General features: G+C 44.1%; 1 protein-coding gene across 2 annotated transcripts in view; it reads right to left on the reverse strand.

The window, feature by feature from the left end:
- The window catches only part of LOC138736627 (SH2 domain-containing protein 3C-like), a 247,523-nt gene that overhangs the window by 211,813 nt on the left and 18,507 nt on the right, over window positions 1–17,203 (reverse strand). For both annotated transcript variants that reach the window (XM_069886454.1, XM_069886434.1), the window contains exon 4: window positions 11,271–11,356. The gene's annotated coding sequence lies outside the window, so the exon portion shown is untranslated. The remainder of the gene's footprint in view (window positions 1–11,270; window positions 11,357–17,203) is intronic.

Consider the following 17,203-nt stretch of genomic DNA (forward strand, 5'->3'; position numbering starts at 1 on the left):
GGCCCTTCAGCCCAGTTTGTCTATTCTGATGAAGTTGGCATTCTGCAGTCATTCCATTTGCCTTCATTTTACCTATATCCTTCTAAACCTTTCTACCTATATCTCCATCTTTTAAATGTTGTATCCACTTCTACAACTTCCTCTTGCAATAATTCCAGACACGGAATACACCCTGAGTGATAAAGTTTCCCCTCAGGTTCCTCTTGAAGGTCTCCTCTCTCATCTTAAACCTATGCCCTCTAGATCTCAAATTGTCCATCCTGGGAAACTAACGCTGAGCATTCACTTTATCTATTGCCTCTCGTGATTTTGTAAACATCTATAAGATCACCCTTCAGCATCCTATGCTTTAGGGAATAAAGACCCAGACCACCAACAGATAACATGTCAAAACCCTATCTATGCAAAGTACTCCATAACCATTGGCAGTTTATCAATGTGCTCTCTTGAACCAATGGCTCCAGCTTTGAGTCTCACCGAGCTCCAGTGGACATATCTGTACTACATTGCCAAAATGCCTGATACCAGACTCTTAAAAAAGTGCATTCCACTCCCAGGTTTGTCACTTCAAGGAATTCCCAGATGTGCAAAGAAACTGCTTCAAGAAAGATTTGAAAAGCTCATTGAAAAACTTACAATATTTTTACTGACTGGTGAGAATCCCTAGCCTTCATTCTCTCAAAATAGATTTGTAAATTTAAATGTTATGTTGGGCACAATCAGTAGCCCCAATAATTGCAATGACAAAGACTTGAGGGGAACAATAGACCTTATTGCACAGAAGACTTGAGCTGGCCCGGATCCAGACTAGGCAAGTGCAGGGAAGGGAAAGGTGGCCCGACCTTTATAGCCTGGGTCCCAGGGGAGGAATCCAGGTAGGAGTGTCATCAGAGGGCAGGCCAGCCCGAGCCAATTAACATATACAATCCATACCATTACATTCACCCCCTCTTTTTAAACAGAAACCCCCCCCCCCCTTCTTTTACACAAGAGAGGAGAAGAGAGAGAAGAAAGAAAAAAATTTCCCTAGAGGTTTAGCCGCACCGGTGACTTCCTTCTTCTGCGGGACCGCCGGAGGGCAGGCGTGTCTGAGCTTTGCTGTTTGGGTGGGGAAGTGGTCCCTGAGGGGGCAGGGGAGGAGCAGTCTGGGTTGGGGTGATGCTTTGGGGCTCCTGGAAGGAAGGGGGATTTGATGCATTCCGGAGGACCAACTCCTGGAGAGGAGAGCCGGTGGCTTGGCCTCCAGTATTGGGGTGGTCTGCTCTGCAGGGTGGGCTGTGGCAGGCAGTGTGGCTTTGGGATCCCCAACCCTCACCAGGTCTCAGATAGGCACAGTGTCCTCATGGCCATCGGGGTACCTCACAAATGCGTATTGTGGGTTGGCGTGTATGAGGTGTACTGCTTCCACCAGTGGATCCGTCTTATGGCTCCTCGCGTATCTTCGTAGCAGGACCTGTCCTGGGGTTGTCAACCAAGGAGGAATGGAGGCACCATTCGCCGATATCCTGGGGAAAGCAAACAAACGTTCATGCGGGGTGGTGTTAGTCACAGTGCATAGGAGCGATCGGATGGCATGAAGCGCTTCAGGCAAAACATCCTGCCAGCTGGACACTGGCATGTTTTTGGACCTAAGGGCCAGGAGCATCGCCTTCCAGATGGTGATGTTCTCCCTTTCCACCTGGTCATTACCCCTGGGGTTTTAGCTGGTGGTCCTGCTGGTGGCTATGCCTCTGGCCAGGAAGTACTGTCGCAGTTCCTCACTCATGAACAAAATCCCCTGATCACTGTGGATGTACTTAGGGTACACGAACAGGGTGTAGATAATGCGCAGCACCTTGATAACCATCACCGAGGTCATATCTGGGCAGGGAATAGCAAAGGGGAACCTGAATAACTTGTTCACCACTGTCAGGAAGTAGGCATTCCTATTTGTAGTGGTTAGGGGGCTCTTGAAATCAACATTGAGTCATTCAAAGGGGCCAGTGGCTTTGAGGAGGTGTGCCTTCTCGGGCCGGTAGAACTGCGGCTTATATTCAACGCAGATCTGGCAGTATCTGGTCATGGACCGGACGTCCTCCACGGAGTACGAGAAGTTCCGAGTCTTGACGAAGTGGTACAATCTCGTGACTCCGGGTGGCACAAACTGTCGTGGAGGGTCTGGAGATGGTCAAGATGCGTGCTGGTGCTCGTCCCCCGGGATAGGGCATCTGGGGGATCGTTGAGTTTACCTGGTTGGTTCAAGATGCCGTAATTATAGGTGGAGAGCTCAATCCTCCACCTAAGAATCTTATCATTCTTGATTTTACCTCACTGTTTAGTATTAAACATGAAGGCCATGGCCCTCTGGTCTGTCAGCAAGGTAAAACGTTTACCAGCCAGGAAATTATGCCAGTGGTGCACCACCTCAACAATCGCTTGGGCCTCCTTCTTGACTGAGGAGTGACGTTCTTCAGGTTCGTGCAGGGTGCGAGAGAAAAAAGCTACTGGCCTGCCTGCCTGGTTAAGAATGGCGGCCAGTGCGAAATTGGAGAGATTGCTCTCCACCTGAAATGGGATGGACTCGTCCATGGATTGCATTGTGGCCTTTGCGATGTCTCCTTGGATCTGGAAGAATGCAGCTTGGGCTTCCGGCGATAACAGGAAAGCTGTGGACTTAATCAAAGGGTGGGCTTTATCGGCGTAATTGGGGCACCCATTGTGCATAATAGGAAAACAGCTCAAGGTACCTTTTTAGTGCTTTAAGGATGTTTTGGTCTGGGACTCCATAAGGGGTCGCATGCAGTCGGGGTCCGGGGTAATGACACCATGTGCCACGACACAACCGAGAAGGGCCAGATGGTTTGTGTTGAACACACACTTGTCCTTATTGTACGTCAAGTAGAGAGACTTTTCCATATGCAAGAACATAGCGACGTTCGTGCCGTGGTCCCATTGGTCATGGCCGCAAATGGTGACATTGTCGAGATATGGGAACGTCGCTGTCAGCTTGTGCTCCTCCACCATCCAATCCATGACCCTCTGAAAAGCAGATACACCGTTAGTAACACCAAAGGAGACCCACAGGAAGTGAAAAAGGCCTCAAAACTCGTGTAGAGCCGGTCGCTTGGGCGAAGGGGAAGTTGATGATAGGCCAACTTGAGGTCAATGGTCGAGAAGACTCTGTATTGTGTGACCTCATTGATCAAGTCAGCTATCTGGGACAGAGGGTACGCATCCAACTGGGTGAAGCGGTTGATGGTTTGAGTCTAATCAATCACCATCCGGGGCTTGCCCACCTCTGACCACGAGGACCTGTGCCCTCCAGGGGCTGAACTAGGGACTATAATCCCCTCCGCCAAGAGTCGCTAAACCTTAGCCCGGATGAACAACATATCGTCCATGCTATAGCACCTACTCTTGGTGGCGATCAGTTTACAGTCCAGGGTGAGGTTTGCAAATAGTGACGGAGGGGCCACCCGCAGAGTGGTGAGGCTGCAGAATGGTGCCAAAGGCTGGGTTCTGGGTTTGTGGGGGGGTCCTGTAAGCTGTGGATTATAAAGGTGAGCGGGGGTTGGGGTCCCCCAAACGCCATTGTCACACTCCTGAACTGACTCTGGAAGTCGAGGCCCAGGTGGATGCACGCACGGAGCTGGGGCATGACCAACATTAAGAAGTCTTTATAACACTCCCCCCACTGACCGTCAGAGATGCCCCCAGATACAAGTCCACTGGTCTTTCGCCATCATCAACATGGACCCGGTCATCAGCCAAATGGGGATTGAGAGTCCACGGGCCACCTCGGAGTGGATAAAACTTTCAGTACTGCCACTATCGAAGAGGCAGTTCGATTTGTGTCCATTCACCTCCATCTGCATCATGGAGTTCGTGATTGAGTGAGGGCTGGCTTGGTCCAAGGTGATCAATGCCAGAATGGGTGCATCGTCTTCATCATCGGTAGGGAGGCCCGAACCCCAAGATGGCGGCCTCCATATTGACCACGCTGCCAACGCTGGTGAAGAAGGCGGAAGTGACGTCATCGGGGGTGGGAGTGATGTCACTGGTGAGGATTGCTGCTGCGCAGAGGATGGCAGCGGAAGCGGGTAAAATGGCACTCACCTTACCGCGCACACGGTTGGCACTGGAAGCTCCTCAGCCATACACCCTGCACTGCTCTGGGACGGGGCTCTGGACCTGCAGACACATTGATAGTGGTACTTTTTTCTGCAACCTGAGCAGGTAGCTCCTTTCACGGAGCAGAGAAGTCGCGGATGTCTTGCCTACCCACAGAAGTTGCACCTCGACAATCCCAGTGCTACTGCAGCTGCAGTTGGGTCGGATGTCCCCAACGCTGATTCCCAGGATGGCGGCCTTCATGGTGGCGTGTACTGGGTAGGCTCACTTTTTCCTATGATCGACTCTGCAATGTTCTGGCCAGTTGGATCGCCCGTTTCAGTGGGAGTTGATCCTCCTCGAGGAAACGTTGTCGGATATAGTCCAACCACAACCCCGACATGCAAGCGTCACGGACCAGGTCTTCCATGCACTGGGCCCCTGGCACAGATAGCGTGGGGTTCCCCAAACAGTCTTTTCCCAGTGTGATCAGGGCTTGGATGAACTCTTCAACTGAATCACCAGGCTGCTGTTTTCTAGACACCAGGACGTAACGGGAGTAGACCTCGTTGATCTTGGGCTTGTATAGTGCCCATAGTTCAGCCATCGCCTCTGAGTAGGTCATGCTGCTTCGGATAGCCTGGAAAGCCCTCTGGCCAACTCTTGCCTGTAGGACTTTTAGCACCTTTTCGTCTGAATCAACCACTCCAGCAGCAGCCTCCAGGAGGATGTTAAAGCAGTTCATCCACTGCTCAAAGAGCTCCGATGCACCTGGAACTTGGGGATCCACTTCTAGCACAGCAACTTCTCTATTACCAGAGAGTTAAAATTTTTGTGCAATAAATTGTTGGGCACTATCAGTCGCCCCAATAATTGCAATGACAAAGACTTGAGGGGAACGATAGGCTTTGTTGCACAAAAGATTTAACCTGGCCTGGATCCAGACTAGGCAAATGCAGGGAGGGAAAGGTGGCCCAACCTTTATGGCCTAGGTCCCAGGGGAGGAGTCCAGGTAAGAGTGTCATCAGGGGGCAGGCCAGCCTGAGCCAATTAACATATACAATCCATACCATTACATATTACATGTTTAAATTCAACATACATCACAGGAACCGGCCCTTTCAGCACACTAACCCCTGTCAACCAAATACTACACCAATCAACCTAAAATCCCTGTACATTTTGAAGGGCGGGTAGAAATCGGAGCACCTAGGAAAACCCACACAGACACAGAGAGAACGTACAAATTCCTTACAGATAGAACCAGAATCAAATCTAGGTCGCTAATGCTCTAATAGTGTTGCACTAATTACTTTGCGCCACCCCACAAAGAGGTGCCTTGTTTTGCGAGTATCACCTATGATGAAATGCAAGAACATCAGAAAGGCGCTGAGCGTTTCAGATCTCTTTGTCGGGAGCATAGGAAAGTCCAGTGAAAACAGGGGAAGGAGAACCACCATCTTCCAAAATGCTGTACCCACCCATCCAGACCTGATGAAGGGCTCCAGCCAAACATTAACAATTCTTTGTCTCCCACTAATAATATTAAACTCAGAGTTCCTCCAGCATGTTGGCCCATCCATCCCCTCCTGCAGCAATCTCCTGTCCTACCTAGAGTGGAATGTGAAGATCTCACATTAGTTTCATTCACCAACCTCAGAGTTCTCAGTGGAAGCAGATCATTTATTATCACAGAAAATGCCGAAGAAGAAAATGGTTATTTCAAGTCAAGATCACCACCATGTGGTCAATCTAAGGTACCACAAACTGGGAATATTTGAATAAAAAGAAAAACAACTACAAATTCAGGTCTTTCCATAAAGGGCCCCCAACCCAAAATGCTGACCGACCACTTCTCTCCATGAAAAATCTTCTTTTCAAAGAAACCTTGCTAGTAACCCAGCTGTTCCACTAACCTCGGCCTTGCTTTCCTGGCTGGAATATCTCCTCATTGAAATATTCACATTGATGAGGATTTGATGGAAATAATCCAAATATTATCTGAGTTTGCACCTTGCACTTTCTGCATAGTAACACAAATTCTATTTGAGTTTTGCTCCTTCCTCTTGTAAAGGTGGCTGCAGTTCAGTGTCATATTAATTGGCTACAATGTGCTCTGAGAGTGTTGAAGACATTCTAAAAATATAAATTCTTACTTTTCATTTTGAATTGTCTGAATTGGGCGATGGTGATTGGTGATAACTGCTCCTTGGCGACGGGGCAACAAATGTTTCAGTTCCACCCTTTATTTGACATTATCTTTGAAATTTCAAGCCAAGGCGTTGCTAATTAAAGATAATTCAAATTTGATACCTTCTATGTGAAAATGTGGAGCTTGAACAGGACAGAGATCATTTATGATGCCAAGGATTTGAATCTGCTGCCTCAAACCTCCCTCATCAAGAACAGCTACATGGACAAAGTATGAATAGACAAGGTAGCTATTGATTCTTAAGATGGGTAACAACATGGAGCCAACTGGTCCCTTTCTCAATATTCCAGATGTTAAATCAGTTTCTTCTCCCAATGGGGGTTGCAGGTATAGATGTGAACAGCACAAATTTACTGGAAGGCTATTAAGAACAATTGGAGACAAATCATTGGACAACATTTTAGGTTACACATAAAAACTGAAGGTGAACAGATGGTTACCAAAAGTTACATTCTTTATTGATTAGCAGGTCTCCCCAGTATAATTAGACATAATAAGATGTTAAAATGCAATATCAAAAGACATATTTTACCACTATATTTACCACAAATCATTTTTCCAGAGAATGTATTTCTAATGTAAAATTCATTTGCTGCAGGCATTTTATGGAATAAACAGAAGCCCGCTGGTGGGAACTGGGATTTCATTTAATTATTTCTGTTCCTGAATATGTTTATTTTCCACATGTGGAACTCCAAGCAAAACTGAGATTTTGATTAAGCAAACAAGGAGAAAAGGTTAGATAACCAGAGGGCATAGATTTAAAGTAATTGGCTTTAGAACAAATGTACTCCACACATGGAGTACATGAACCATGCTTCAATGAATACCACAGGATTTTTCCAAGGAGAAATATTTTGCTGGGTTATGGGATGAAAGCAGGTTTACAAGACATAGTTAGTCAACTTTCTCAGCTGACTCAGCATGTAGTGCTGAGGAGCATCTTTCTCCACTGTAATTAGGAGGTGTCTATATTTGATGCTTGCAGATTAATGATCTTAATTTAAGTGGCTCTGTGTTTAATTATGATCGGTGACTTTGAAAGTCATTTGATTGTGTACATCCTTTTTTTACAATCTAGCCCACTCTGTCTAGGTTGGAGCATGGAAAACCCTGAGGAAGGACATTTCTAACCAGCAGGGTATAATCGAGTCCAAACTCTACTAAACCAACAGCAGGAAATACATTATACTTCAAATAGCATTTTGGCGAATCTGTGCTTTTTTTAAAAGTCACTCCACTTAGTTTTTGTTTTCCCAGAACAATTTTGAAAACATAGTCCAGCACTTGGTTGATGTTCATTTGATGTTTCTTCAAATATTATTTTAACAGTAGGTCATAACCCATTTTTATATATGTTATATTTGAATTGGAGTCTGAGTCATTATCATTATTTACAGGTAAAGCATCTAAAATTCTTAGAAAATCAATTATTTTTAGGTTGGAAGTCTTCACAGGATGATATGATTAGTAGAGCAGTTAGTGTAATGCGATTACACCATCAGCAACTCGGATTCAAATCCACCATTGTCTGTAAGAAGTTTGTACATTCTCCCTGTAATGGTGTGGGTTTCCTCTGGGAGCTCCAGTTTCCTCCCACATTTCAAACACATAAAGGTTAGTGAGTTATTTGGTCACGTGGGTGTAATTGGGTGGCATGGGCCAGAAGGATCTGTTATTGGGCTGTATCTCAAAATTAAAATGTCAAACTACAGTGGGTCATCATTCCATGATGTTTGCCATATATAGGGGTAGACACATGAGTCTGACAACAATAACCATCTGCTGTCATAAATAGAATTGTAAAATATAAGTTGAACCTGTTTTTTTTGCCAAGAGTGGATTTTTACCAGAAAATTTTAAAATTTTGGCATTTGTGCTCACATATTCACCCTCATTGATTTTCAAACTCATGGCTGATTTAGTGGCATTGTTACGAGTTTTAGGTTTCTTCATTTCCATCACTACCAGTCTTCTCCTGAGATTATGTTAGTAGAGGAGTAGAATCTTCCATTATCTGTGCCAACTATCTCCTCCCTATCCAGCAGAATGATATGATTCAATTAACATCGTACAGCATAACACCATCCTTCTGCCTGTCACAAGCCAACTGCTTGGTCCAATACATTCAACTTAGATTGTACTTCTCATTTTTGTGCCTAGTTTAATACTTTCCATGCATTCAAAATCAAAATCAATCCAATAAGATAATTCTCTTCAATTGAATAGCTAATTGAATTCCATTTTGCAAATCTTTAAATTTCCCTGAGTAAAGAGGAACATGGTGAGACGGGGACCCCACACAGGAATGGCGAAGCAGGCAGAAGTGAAATACGACTGACAAATGTCATATGGAGTGGTAAAGAAGCAAACAGGTCAGGTGGAGGAAGATGATTTGTACAGGGTTGCTGATTTGAAGACAATGGCTACCTGATACGCTATCAACGACTCGCATCAGACCAGAAGTCGTGACTAATAGGTTTTAATTACTGTAAACTGCAGATACATCTTGCGTGTTGCTGGCCTGATTCCAAGGCAGGTACTGAGGGAGGGGTTTGAGTGCAACTGCATTTATGGGGATTCTCAGGGGAGGTTATAGGTGCAGAGGCAGGTCAGCCCATACAATACATTCCTATTAGACAGCATTAGCAGTTCCACAGTGGTTCCACCACATGACCAGTGCTGAAATCTGATAAGTAGAGAAGGTGAGAATGGTGGTATAAAGAGGACAATATGGAACTGAAGTGAGGGGGAAGGGGTAGAGTACAAGATCCCAGCAGGCAGTAGGGTGGTTGGGGGGTTACTTTAAGAGCAGACCCAAGAAACGGGGGGAAATGTGAAAGATTGTTCTCCTGACCACAGTAGTGAAGAAGCTGCATTGCTTGAAAAATGGCATTTCAGATGTCCTGGAATGGATGGGCTCATTTTAATAGTAGATATAGCAAAGGCAGAGAAACTGGGAGAAAGGACTGGTTTCTAAAAGAGACTGGATGGGAGGTGGTGTAGTCAATGTAATGGTGTCAATATATAGCTTGACTCCTGAGATGGAGTCAGAGATATCTGGTAAGGGGAGAGAAGGGTCAGAAATGGTCCAAATGAATTTTAGACTGGGGTAAAAGTGAGTCACAAGGTATAATAGCGAAGAAAGGCAGTGAAATGGCAGCACTCTAATTGAGTTGACAGCATTCATCAGAATGGCAAATAATGGACTAATCTAATCTGTAGCTCATGTTTTATCTCTCAATAGTTGTTTTCTTTGCTTGATCAGGATTCAGGAGTCCATGCCCAACTCTCACTTTCACTGTTCCAGATGCTAGATTATTAGGCACTTTTACACAGCCACTGAAGAGCAGAAAATTTCAGGAAATTTTCTGCTCCAGTAGCAGTGTAAAAATGATGATTCAGAATTTATTACGTAAATTCCATTCTGTAATTTTTCCACGGAAATCCCAACACATTTTAACAGAGCGGCTGCAGTCTAAATTGACTGCAGCCACTCCATAAGAAACAGGCCTAATGAATATGGCATTCCCAGTGACGCGTGATTACACATTCAGCTTGCGACGGGAATGCAGGAATTTTTTTTGAATATTTTTTATAAATATACATAGTAAACTCTCCAATATTCCCCCCCCCCCCACTTCACAATATAAATCCACACACTGTCAAGGCTCACATTTACGTTGATCATAAAAAATTCTATATGGGAAAGTCACTTGCATTTATACTATAGCAGTATCTATTATTGTCCTCTTTTATTACTGTGTTTATAATTACAATTGGGCCCCTTTGTTATCTAAATATGGCTGCCATATCTTAATAAATATGTCACATTTGTTCTTTAAATTGTATGCAATTTTTTTCCATAGGTATGCAACTATTCATGTTAGCAGTCCATTGTGCTATATGTAGAGGGGAGTCAGATTTCCAAGTAGTTACAATACATTTCTTAGGTACTGCTAAGGCTATTTTAACAAATGAAATTTGGAATTTAGTTAATTTGTTGCTTATTTCAATAAAATTTCCCAAAAGATAAAGCTCCAGGTCACCCGTGAAGGCCACCCCTGTTATCCTTGTTAATATTTCAGTAATATTCTGCCAGAAAGGTCTCACCTTCACACGTGACTACATAGCATGTAAAAACATTCCTATTTCTGTCCCACACCAAAAACACATCTCCAATATTTCAGATTTTAATTTTTTGAACTTCTGTGGTGTGAGATATAATTGGTGTTGAAAATTATTTTGTACTAATCCATATCTTGCATTTATAATTGATGTCATACTGTTCAAACACCAATCAGACCAACATTTTTCCATTATTATAACACCTAGATCTGAGACCCCTCTCTCTCACGATATCTGTAAACCTGGTTTTGCACTTTCTGGAGAGTACATTACATCTTGGTTATATATTTCGATTTATTCCCCAGCCAAATCACTCGTTCCATTTCATTAATATTTCTGGGCCCAATTTTGGCCCCCATCTTTCTCTTAGAAATGATCTTAGCTGGATAGCTACTCCCTATTTATTTCTTAATTGTTCAAAAGACATAGTCATCAATATCTTATTCCTGTCATACCATGAATTCAATATTTTGTTACCCAGATTCATAGGCAGCAGTACATTTTTATATAATTATGTTTTTCCAATATACTCATTTATTTCTTAACATTCCACTTGTAAATAAAGTCCTTCACTATCCCCTCTTATTGAATTCAATCCCATTCAGATCCAAGAGGGTAGGACGGAGCATGATGGCATGAGGGAAGGAGGTGGAACGAAGACTCTCCTGGTGGAAAATTTTTAAAAGCCCGAAAATAACAACTTTTAAAATAATATAAAGATATTAAAAGCCCTGGAACCTACCTGTAATGTGCTGGACATGACTGGTAGAGGAAAGAGGACAGCAAAAACCAAGTTAACAGTGAGTAAAGAAGTGAAGAAAATGGAGAACGTACTGCCTACCTTAACATTGGAGCCTAGGACTCAAGTTCCGAAGCCTCCACAGACAACACGGGCGATGACGGACGGCCTTCCTGAAGCCCAGGGAACTGAGGAAGATGGAACTAGAGCTGTTCAGATCTCTCCGGAAGAATACCAGAACATTGTGCACATACACGAAAGGTTCCCGCCCCCACCACGCATGCTCGAAGTGCAACTATAAAGAAACTTTCTTCATTAATGATGGGGCAAGTGAAAAAATGTATTGCTAGTACATGGAAAGATACAAATATGATTGATATTAATAGATGGCATAATGAGATCAAATATTGTTTAATAATTGAAAAAATTGTGTACGTTTCGCATGATAATTATATTTTTTTATTACTAAGTGGCTGTTATATTCGGAATATTTACATTTCAATTTACATTGATTATATTTTAATATGTATATTTAACTTTTTTTTAATATCCTTTCTTTTTTCTTTTTTTATGGCTCTCCTTAGGAGAGTTGGCTGAAGGAGGGGGGGTTTCTCTTTCTTCTTTTCTTTTTTCATATATATATAAAAAAATGTTCATGTTCATGTTTAATTGGTGTATATGTCATATATTATTTGTTTTTTGAATGAATAAATAAAGTTTAAAAAAAAGAAGATATACAGAGTATATCTATTAGAAGTGATATGAAGGATGTCAGAATTGACATGATGAAGTATGCTGCAGAAGTTAACAAAGTTAAAGAAAAAGGTTCAAAGTGGAATTGGATGTGCAGATTATTAAAAATGATGTGAACATTTGTATGGACAGAATTGAGAGTTGAAACTTCTGGGAACATTTGGGAAATACAAAGGAAAGAATTGCTGGAAAAGATTGATACGCTGGAAAATCATAGCAGACGTAATAATGTAAAGATTGTTTGTCTTAGAGAAGACTCTGAAGGCAGTGAGAATCCTAAGTTTCTGGGTGAAGAAAATTTTTATAACGGAATTGAATTAGAGAACACATAGCGCTTTAAGGATGAAGTCACTGCCAACTCAACCTCCCAGGGGTGTATTAGTTAAATGCTTATGTTATAAAGAAAGAATTCTAAAGTTGTGGTCAAAAAGGCAAGACAAAATAAGGGACAAAATAATTGATGGGAATTAAATTTTCTTTTATGCTGATTTGAGTAAGGTGGTGGTGGACAGAAGAAGAGTTCAATCCAGTGAAGGCAGTTCTTTGGAAGAAATGTTACAAGTTTGCATTCAGACACACAGCTACATTAAAGGTGTTTCTAGATAACAATCGATCTAGATTTTTTGAGGCAGCAGAAGAAGAGTTTTTGTAGAATCTCTTCCATCAATTAAAGAAGATCATCAGAGAGTGGGAGGTTCAAGTCCTCAATGAGAAATCCAAAGGGAGGTGGTACAGTTACAGCTTATACCTAAGAGAGCCGTACCATTACAAGTTTTAACCAGTCAACAAGAGTTGCAGATGGGTCTGGAGGAACGAAGTCAAACAGTCATAATCGATGATGATCAAATAAATGTTGACCTGGAACCAGCTGCTGAAAAACTGTTTTGAATAAACTTTATAAATATTATTTTCTTTCCCCTGGGTGGGGGGGGGGGGTGGTTGCTTGCTTCCTTGCTTGCTTTATCCGTCATGTGCTATGTTGTGGTGGGAGTCGCAAACAGTATGGTGGAGAGGGTAGTACTGTTTATTTTTTATACAGCATCTTTGCAGGGGTATCTATCTATCTGTTTATTACTTTTTCTTTTCTTTCCTTTTCTGTAATTTTTCTTTGGGACAGGGATGTTCACAGGAGTTGCTTGTGTTTGATGATGGAGTCCTGGGAGGAGAGGACTAAAAGAGAATTTGATTTAAATAATGGATGGGAATAAAACACTAAATTTTCTTAGTTTTAATGTTAATGGACTTGATAGTTCAATTAAAAGAAAAATAATTTTTGCTTATATGAAGAAGATGAAAGTTGATATTGCATTTTTACAAGAAACTCATTTGACTGAAAAAGAACATTTGAAATTAAAGAGGGAATGGGTTGGTCAAGTGGTATCTTCATCAGTCTGTTCAACCGCTCTCTCACAGCACACTACAGTGGTGATCCTGACGAGTCTCAATGACCTGAAGATGCAACCAAATGGACCCCGCAGCATTAGGCACTGTAGCATTGAAGCCGGCGACTTTCTGGACCAACTGGCCGCATACTTGGTTTGGCAAAGCAGAGGCCCAGTTCCAAATCAAGCAAATCACTTCTGATTCAATGAGGTACTTCTAGCCATTAGTTCACCTGACCAGGAGGCTGCTGCCCGCATAGATGATCTAATTCAAGCACCGACGGAGGAGGGTAAATATGTAACATTAAAGAACCTCCTCATCAGCACCTATGGCCTATCCTGACGCGCGAGGGTGGCCAGACTCCTACATTTATATGGTTTGGGGGACAGAATGCTGTCCGCATTAATGGATGAAATGCTCACGGTGATCAGCGACCCGTGCAAGGTTGCAGTGAAAGCCAACGTCCTCCACCGCATCAAACGCGAAAACCCCAAAGTGGTTCACTGAGTGACCAGACCACAGCAGAGCCAATCCGTAAGCCCAGCACCCCCCCCCCCAACCCAGAGAGCACCAGAGCGGCCGACAAAGCCAAGCTCCCACAGACCAATGCCTGTGTTTCTACCACCAGTGTTGGGGAGCTGGTGAACACAAATGTCGCCAACCCTACTCATTTCAGGGAAATGAACAGGCCAGTCGGCGTTAGTGGCCGCCACAGCTGGCTGACAGAATAGCCTACTTCATGTGTGGGATGGCATCTCAGGCTGTAGGTTCCTTGTCAACACAGGAGCTGAGGTAAGCATCATTCCACCCACTTCTCTGGAAACGCACACAAGACCACACAGCCCCACCTTATGTGCAGCCATCAACTCTACCATTACAATGTTTGGCCACAAACGCATTCCCCTACACTTTGGGGAAACAAATTTTCAGTGGCAGTTCATCTTGCCAGCAGTGGACAAGCTCCTGCTGGGCGCAAATTTCCTCTGGGCGGATTCATTACTGGTGGACCTACATGGCAATCATCTGGTCCATGCTGAGATGTTCCAAACTGTTCTCCTTGGTACGTTGAACGTACAGCCACCTACCTGGCCATGATGGAGACCACAGAAACCATTACACTTGCCTGCTCACTGACTTCCCTGCCATCCTTTGTCCACAGTTCTCTTCAAAACAGTTGCCACACGGTCTCCAGCACCACATCACGACTAATGGCCCCCTCCATTCACTATGAGCTTGCAGGCTGGGACCAGACAAGCTCAAATTGGTCAAAGGGGAGTTCACGCGCATAGAGGTGTTGGGCATCGTCTGGAGATCTGACACCCCGTGGTGTTCCCCCTCCCCCATATGGTACCCAAGGCCAACATCAGTTGGTGACCATGCTGAGACTACCATCATTTAAATGAAGCTGCAGTCCCTGACCGCTACCCAGTGCCCCACATCCAGGACTTCTCGGTGAACCTCCACAGTGCAAGGCTCTTCTCCAAGGTTGATCTAATCTGGAGATATCACCAAATACCAGTGCACCCAGATGACATGCAGAAGATGGCCATTCCTTTTTCATTTACCTACTCGACATCCTGGTTGCCAGCAGCACACCAGAGGAACACATAGTCCACCACTGATGGCTTTTCACTCATCTGGCCCAGTTTGGCCTCACAATCAACCCCACAAAGTGTGGGTTCTGCAACGAGCAGATTGACTTCCTGGGACATTGCATCAGCAAAGACGGAGTGGTACCTCTCTCAGACGAAGTGGATGCCATCTGCCAGTTCCCAAGGCCAGACACACTCAAAGGCCTGCAGGAGTTCATGGGGATGGTCAACTTTTACAACAGTGTAAAATGCTGCTGCCATCATGCGACCCCTTTTCGACCTGATGACCGCCTCCACCGAGGATCTCCACTGGACCACTTTCACTGCTATCAAGGAAGCCCTGGCACGTTCCACCATGTTTGTGCACCCGTGGATGGATGCACACATGGTGCTCATGGTTGATTAATCCAGTACAGCAGTGGGCGCAGCCCTCGAACAATTGGTGGATGACACTTGGAAGCTGCTTGCGTTCTTCAGCCAACACCTTTGCCCACCAGAAAACAAGTTCAGTGCTTTCAACAGGAGCTGCTCACCCTATACCTTTCTGTTTGCCATTTTTGTTACTTCCTGGAGGGCCAGGCCTTCACTGTCTACACCGACCACAAACTGTTAACCTTTGCCTTCCGCAACGTGTCAGATCCATGGTCTGCTCAGCAACAGAGACACCTATCATATGTCTCTGAGTTCACTACTGTTATGAGCCCAGAGGACCCCAAAACCCAGCAGCAATAGATATTCACCAAGACAAATGGTTACTTAAACAAAACTTGCTTTTAATTATCTTTAAACATGAAAACGGAATTACACTTTAACTTAACTAACCTAACTTAACCCCCTTCTAATTCTAAGCACATGTATATGTAATGTGTGTGTAAGTTCAGAAAAGTTATTTGGTTCACAGTCCAATCTCATTCCTTCAAGTTCACTGGTTGCAGGCATTTCTTGTACTGTGCACAGAATTTAACATTTATAAAGTTCACCAGGCTTTGGTGCTTGAAAGGTAAATGGTTACCACTCAGTAAGGTTCTTGTCAAATTTGTTGTTCTAAGACATCCACAACTGGTTCCTTCTTAATCAGCCACTTCAGTGTCTTGCTGATGAAACTTTCCCCTTTAGGGTTCTCCAGATGATAACCTCTTTCTTTCAGGTCACCACAGAGTTCCTTTTTGTTTGTCTTATTCCAAGTAAACATTAAACAGCCAGTCCTCACCTCTTGCATGAACCACAAAGGCTTCGACCAGCCATCTTCCAAATAGGGCTTTCCACAAGCTTGCCAGCTTGTCCTGTTCCAGTCCCAGCTGCCTCTGCTGGCTGTAACACTGCAGAAGTGATCTCTCTCTCTCTCTCTCTCACTCTCTCTCTCTCTCTCTCTCTCTCTCTCTCTCTCTCTCTCTCCCTCTCTCTCTTTCTTTCAGAGAGAAAGCCTGTTTGACTCTCTCTGCTTGCAAAACCACATGGCCCTTTTAGAACAGCTCCAGACAATCTGCGACACCAACAAGGTATTTTATCTGTTGCCTCTTGTAAACAACAATCTATTAGTGAAGTCTCTTGAGCACTCTCCAAAGCTCTTGCAAAAGCCATGGAGCCAATACGTCTAGCATTAGCAGAGCTCCAGTATTTCAAATAAGATCTGTTTTAAAGTGTTTGTATGTAACCTACTCTAACAAACCTTTCCCAATTTATCTCCCAAAAACATATCTATATACTCTGTCACACTACCTCCATTCATCATCAATCTGGCAAACGCAACATCATCGCAGATGTCCTTTCAAGACTGGCTGTGTGCTCACTGTCGCAGGGCATCGACTTCTATGAGCTAGCCCAGGCCCAACAGTCATATCCTGAGATGAACTACTTCTGCACAGCCATCACGGCCTCCATCTGTAGGCTCTGCCTTTGGATGATGGCTACATCACCATCCTCTGCGATGTCTCCACAGTTTGTCGTACCCCTCCAACTTCTCCATGATTCAGGTGATTTCCAGCTGTTTCATCTGGCACACCCTTCACAAAAGGGTCATGGAATACACACGGGCTTGTACAGACTGTCAGATGGTGAAGGTGCAGGACCACACACTGGCACCCATCCAGCAGTTCAAGCCTGCCTCATCCCATTTCCAGCATGTCCACATGAACATTGTCGGCCCACTGCCCATTTTGCGGGGGTACCACTACCTGCTCACAATGATAGTCTGATATACCCGTTGGTCAGAGGCAACCCCACTCCCTGACATAGCCGCTGATACTTGTGCAAGGGCTTTCCAGTCTACTTGGGTCTCTCGTTTTGGCATTCCCTCCACGTCACCAC

The sequence above is a fragment of the Narcine bancroftii genome, chromosome 1 (assembly GCF_036971445.1).
Source record: "Narcine bancroftii isolate sNarBan1 chromosome 1, sNarBan1.hap1, whole genome shotgun sequence".
NCBI classification, from domain to species: Eukaryota; Metazoa; Chordata; class Chondrichthyes; order Torpediniformes; family Narcinidae; genus Narcine; species Narcine bancroftii.